The sequence below is a fragment of the Cololabis saira genome, chromosome 1 (assembly GCF_033807715.1).
Source record: "Cololabis saira isolate AMF1-May2022 chromosome 1, fColSai1.1, whole genome shotgun sequence".
Classification (NCBI taxonomy): Eukaryota; Metazoa; Chordata; class Actinopteri; order Beloniformes; family Belonidae; genus Cololabis; species Cololabis saira.
Window position 1 is genome coordinate 11,155,035 of NC_084587.1, and position 6,769 is coordinate 11,161,803.

Here is a 6,769-nt window from a genome sequence, read left to right on the forward strand (position 1 = left end):
AAGAAGTCAGACACAGCTGGTGGATTCAGTGGGAGTTGTCAGTCACTTATCGAAACCACTAAGCTTCTGAATTTGTAATATAAGACCAGGTATTTCCATGTGTGACATCTATGTACTAATATGTTTATTCTAAAGGGTGGAGAGTAAACTTACACAACTCTGATAATATACAGTGCTTTTTATTGATACAAAAACTATTTGCTTTTCAATTTCATGCAGATCCTTCAGATTGTATTGTTTCTCACACAGAGCACCAGGCAGACTACAACATATCCTTCTAATCCTGTCCAGAAATAGTTTTAAGCTCTCATCTTTAATCACACTTTGAATCATAGATGTGGTAGATTACTTAATGACTGTAGTTTCTCAACAACTCTGCTCCTGCAAGTGTATAAAAGAGAAGTTCAATGTTCAGAGCAACACAGCAAAATCGACGCTCTGTGACAATCTGCTGAAGACTTGAGGACTTGATTGTAACTATAATTCTCAATAATTTCAGAATTAAATTCATGAGAATTTTGGAGTTTTTAATAATTTTGGGTCACTGGGTTGTTTTGTGCATTCGAGAAAGTTTTCATTAATATTATTTTTGTCCCCACAGGTGAGATCACTGAAACCATGCTGAAGGTAGCGCTTGTACTGGGATGCCTCCTGAGTCTCACTCTGGCTCAACCTGTAAGTGTTACATGTTACAAGAATGATCAGATATGTATACAGCAGTATTTTGCTTTATAATATGGATGATGGAACCAAACTCTTACTTTTTTTTTAGCAGATGGAGCAGAAGCGATTTGTTCGTTCTAGCTCCGATTCCGATTCCAACTCCAACTCAAATGAGGTGAGTTCTTCTTTCTTCTATAATGTTAATTCAGACATTACCATCACTTACTGTGAAATTCCTGAAAATCATTTCTGTAAGTCTGACAATGATGTTTCTGATTTCTCTTTAAGGCGACCACCACCACTCAGGCCACCACTGCAACCACCGCAACGAACAATGCAGCAACCCTGGCCCAGCTAATTGCTTCTCTTCTCCAACTTCTTCAAAACCAAAGATAAAGGCTGAAATATCAGCAGAAAATCAATAAGTGATTACAAGTCTATTTTGAATGGATTCTTGACAATATTGATGTTTTGCTTCATTTTGCATTGAGCTGAGAATCAATGGAATCAATGCTTCATCAATCTCCAATGTAATTCAATAAATGTTCACTAATGTGTTTAAAGCATTAATAAAGTTGATACATGAAAGTATGTGGAATATGTTAATTTGTTAATGATTTAATTTACAATTACTTTATAGAAAATTCATCCAGTTCATATCAACTGAAACTTCAAGCACATTAAACACAATTAAAAAAAACATCACCATCAAAAATGTGTATAATATTAATTACTCTTTGTTGGACAGTCATTTTTCATTCACTTTCATTTACTTTTTTGTTTTTAATATCAAAATAACTCAAATGACTTTTAAAAAAAGCTGCTGAAGTGTGAGGATGAGTTATGATCATGAATAACTTCACAGAAATGAGATGTGCTGCTGTTGAACTAATAGGATACTGTCCCCTAAGATAAGCGATTATGGTAACACATTTACAACAGAAATAAACTGGACTCAGTATGTTAATCCCTCTTTGTTTCACAGTATGTGCTCCTTCACAAACCACTGTGTACCACTCGTGTCACAGTTTTGGTATTTAGTTCCTGTGTTATTTTGACAACCTGTGTCCTTGTGTGTAAGGCCACATATTTACAAAAACAGATATTTCCTCTTCTACGTTTTGAAAAATACCATCATTTACACAAACCTGCATAAATTCGCTGTTAAAGTGCTATGAGCCAAACCTAGAGGCGGAAGTGTAACGAGAAGCATAAAGTCATGCTAATGATTGATGATAATGATACTGTTTCTTTTTTTTTTTTTTTAATTTACTTTTTTTTTAAAAATTAATTTAATTTATTTATTTTATTTTTTATTATTATCTTTGGAGGTATTGTCATGTACTTGTTTTTTTACTTGCTCTCATGGTGCGTCTCTCTCCCTTTAGTTGTATTGTGTTTATGAAATAAGAATGGAAATAAGGATTTGTGAAAATAGAAATTTTAGCTAATACATAAAAGATAGTGAAGTGTAAGGGATGTATAGGGGAGGGAGGTAACAGGGGGGTTAGAGGGTATTTAAATGCTATGAGCACACCTAATAGATAATTAACATGTTTTATGACATCAAATGGCAAGGAGGGCCAAAGTTTGGGTACACCTGTTTTAAATGAAGTGTTACTGAAGACAGTTTCTCTTTCAGCGTCACTTTTTTGAGTGGTAGTGTCTGAAACCACCCCCAAATTATTATCTAGTCCATTCCTCCTCTTTAACTCTATAGGAACTAATTTGTGTAGTACAAGTACAGATAGATCTATTTGGTATTTGTTTTCAAAATCAGGAAGGAGATGATTTATTTCATCTTACTCTTTATTAAAGCATGTGGATGTTACAGGTGAGTTGTACATAAAATAACAATGCATTTTGGGGTCTGCCAACAAAAATAGTGTCAATGTTTATCTATAAAGTACATGAAATAAAACATGATCATTCAAGAGACATTTGGGGGAATTTTTTTATGCCAGGTGTGAACACATACTAAGCACTGGCCACTTGTGGTTGGATCCCTTAGGATGAAGCTTTAGTTTATTTGGGGTTTTGTTTTTGTTGTTTTTTTAAGTAAATTGTCTCTTATAAAGTACATTTGTAGTGTATTACCTCTATTATCTTCTCTTTTTCTCTACAGTTAATTATGTCATGAACATGTCATGAAAAATGTCTGAGAAATTCATCTGCTGTTTGTCTCTTTAAGGCAGTGTCTCCCAACCTGGGGTCCGGGCCCCCCCTGGGGGGGCGCCAGAGATCTCTGGGGGGGTGCGAAACCCTTTCTGCTTTGAAATTATGCAGTTGTAAAAAAGAATGAGTCATTCATAACACATTGTTAGGAATAATTTATGAATGTCTTGAATATTTTTTGTGTTTTTTATACACTGGTGACAAACACAGGAAACGATTTTATTCCTTATTATTATATCATTACTCAACATTTAATCTCCTCCGACAGGTTGTTAAAGGAAAATTTAAAAAAAATGTTGGTCTCATATTAAAAGACATTTTTCAAAAATATTTTTATGTCCTTTTATGTCCTTTTGTGCATATTTTATACATTGATGACATTGGAGAAAAACAAAGTCATATGTATAGAGAGTAAACCAAAGAGAAATGTATCAAAAAAACATAATTCATGTTCATTTTTTCAATTAAAGACTATTTTGGTGCTAGTATGTACGGATCGGGGGGCCTGGCTGGTCTTAGACACAAGAAAGGGGGCTCCAAGGAAAAAAGGTTGGGAACCACTGCTTTAAGGGACCAACTGCGGACATCCCATCACTCCTGTCTCAGCTCATTGCTGCCTTTCTACAAATTTTTTAAAACAAAAGATGAATCTGAAATGTAACCAGAAATCAATAACTGATCAAAAGTCTACATGTGCTTTGTTTTTTGACACCAGTGATGTTTCTGGCTTGTTTATGCTCCAATCCATAACTTTTCAGTCTCTTTTCTTATTTCTCATTTAAATCATGTTATTTTAATCCCAATGCTTACGCACACAACAGTGTACTTTAATACATATTCACTCCCATGTTTAAAACAACAATAAATGTCATGAAGAAAGATATGCAGACTATGTTGCATTCTTGTTCAAAGCTAGTATGACATTTGTATTTAAGATTAATGGCTCAAGATGCACATTTTAGGACTTAAGTGAGTTTGATGATTTTCTTTAACAATAAAACATAACTCTATATTCATATTTGACTAACTTTAAACTAGAGTAAAAATGTGTCATATTTGTCAAACCAAAAGAAGTCAGACACAGCTGGTGGATTCAGTGGTAGTGCACCGGCCCCCTGCTGGTGCGTATCCAGAGTTTTTGTCTGAATTTTCAGATTTCCTTTCTGGATTATTGATCAGCACAGATACATTCATCATAGTGGGTGATTTTAACATTCATATGGATGTTGAAAGCGATAATCTTAAATTAGCCTTCGATTCTCTTCTAGAATCAATGGGTATGTCACAAAAAGTGGATAAACCGACGCACTGTTTTAATCATACTCTCGATCTCGTTCTCACCTACGGTGTTGAAACTGATGGTCTGTTGGTGTCACCTGTAAACTCCCTTTTGTCCGACCATTACTTAATAACGTTTGAATTTAATTTTGTTGATGTTGAAGTGCAAAATAGGAGGTATTATTTTAGCAGATGTTTGTCTGATGAAGTTATTGTTAAATTTAGGGAGGCCATTGCTTATCTTACGACTGTGCGAAATAGTTATGTAGTCGAGGCCAGTGACCTGGGTTCTACCTCTGCAGATGTTGATTTCCTTGCTAGTAACACTGCTGATTTGTTGCATTTAGCTTTAGATGAAGTTGCTCCTTTGAAAAGGAGGGTTTCTAGCCACAGGAGCTTAACTCCCTGGTATAATTCAGATATCCGCATGTTGAAACAAAACGTGCGTAAAATGGAAAGGAAGTGGTACTCTTGTAGGTCTGTAGACTCTTATCGTGAATGGAAAGATATTCTAATAGTATATAAAAAAGCCATTCGCAAAGCCAGAACAGCTTATTATTCAACGTTGATAGAGGATAACAAAAGTAACCCGCGTTTTCTGTTCAGCACTGTAGCCAGGCTGACAAAGAGTCACAACTCTGTTGAGCCGTGCATTCCTGCAGCTCTCAGTAGTGAAGACTTTATGAGCTTCTTCAACAGTAAAATCATGAGAATTAGAGAAGAAATCAACCAGCCGGTTGTAGGTGTTTCTTCAGCTTTAGCGACTTCCCTAGGCTCTGACTTGACTCTAGACTGTTTTGATCCTATAGACCTCCCTGAGCTGACCTCACTCGTTAATAGAGCTAAGTCAACCACATGTATGTTAGACCCCATCCCGACTCGACTATTCAAACATATTTTTTCTCTTATTGGTACGACAATACTGGACCAAATTAACCTATCCCTAAGTTTAGGATATGTACCACAGGTTTTCAAAGTCGCAGTAATTAAACCTTTACTTAAAAAACCTTCTCTTGACCCAGACACCTTAGCTAATTATAGACCAATTTCCAACCTTCCATTTGTATCTAAAATTCTGGAAAAGGCAGTTTCAAGCCAGTTATGTGACTATTTGTATAGAAATGATCTGTTTGAAGTCTTTCAGTCAGGGTTCAGAATGCATCATAGCACAGAGATAGCACAGAGACAGCACTGGTTCGAGTCACGAGTGACCTCCTTATGGCCTCAGATAAGGGATTAGTGTCCATACTGGTTCTACTGGACCTCAGTGCTGCTTTTGACACTATAGATCATGGCATTTTACTGCACAGGTTAGAGCATGTTGTTGGGATTAAAGGGACAGCTCTACGTTGGTTTAAATCATATCTATCTGACAGGTTCCAGTTTGTTCATGTACATGAGGTTTCTTCAGAACAGTCAAGGGTCTGTTATGGTGTTCCGCAGGGTTCAGTGCTTGGGCCAATCTTGTTCAGTTTATACATGCAGCCGTTGGGAAGTATAATCCAGAATCACGGCATACACTTTCATTGTTATGCTGATGATACGCAGCTCTACTTGTCTCTGAAGCCGGATGAAATAGAACCGTTAGTTAAACTTCAGGCATGTCTTAGGGACATCAAGGACTGGATGTCCAGAAATTTCTTGCTTCTAAATTCAGATAAAACAGAGGTTATCATTCTTGGTCCAGAGCATCTTAGGAAGGGATTAGATGGTGTTGCGATGGCTTCCAGTGCAACTGTGAGAAACCTTGGTGTTATTTTCGATCAGGATTTGTCGTTTAAACCATATGTTAATCAGGTTTGTAAAATAGCCTTTTTCCATCTCCGTAATATTGCAAAGATTAGGAAAATCCTCTCACAGAGTGATGCAGAAAAACTAGTTCATGCGTTTGTATCTTCTAGACTAGATTACTGTAATATGTTGTTAGCAGGATGTCCAAGTAATTTGCTGAATAGGCTCCAGCTGATCCAGAATGCAGCAGCACGAGTACTGACAGGAATTAGCAGGAGAGACCACGTCTCTCCAGTGTTAGCGTCGCTCCATTGGTTACCCGTAAAATTCAGAATCCAATTTAAAATTTTATTACTTGCGTATAAAGCCCAAAACGGCTTAGCTCCGCATTATTTGCAAGACCTGATAGTGCCTTATGTTCCTGTCAGAGCTCTCCGTTCTCAGAGTGCAGATTTACTCGTAGTTCCTAGAGTATCCAAATGTAGATTTGGAGGGCGGGCGTTCTGCTATCAGGCACCATTACTGTGGAACCAACTTCCAATCTGGGTTAAGGAGGCTGACACCACCTCCACCTTTAAAACTAAACTTAAAACATTTCTGTTTAGTAAAGCCTATAGTTAGTGTTTAGTAAACCTCTAGCTGGTGTTGGTAAATCTCTAGGTAGTGTAAACTCTAGTGTGTCAGAGTCGCTCCTGTAGTTTCTTGTGCTGGCTCCCCCTTCTCCTCCCTTTTCTCTCTTTTGTCCATGTTGCAGCATCCTTTGCCGGACACCGGAACCTTCAGTGTGGGAGTGAGGGGGGCAGGGTAACGGCCCCTTTTGGGCGGGGGAGAAGGTTCGTCCCTCAAGACCCCTCTCCCTGGCCCTGCCCCTTCTCAACCTTTCCCCGACCCTGCATCCCAACCTGGGAATTGATGATTGGGC

General features: G+C 37.5%; 1 long non-coding RNA gene across 1 annotated transcript; it reads left to right on the plus strand.

The window, feature by feature from the left end:
• Positions 1 to 426: 426 nt before the first annotated feature.
• LOC133450917 (uncharacterized) lies at positions 427 to 1,251 on the plus strand. The gene is made up of 4 exons (XR_009783137.1): positions 427 to 473; positions 602 to 675; positions 773 to 838; positions 952 to 1,251. It is a non-coding gene; the product is annotated as an uncharacterized LOC133450917 (long non-coding RNA).
• Positions 1,252 to 6,769: the final 5,518 nt, after the last annotated feature.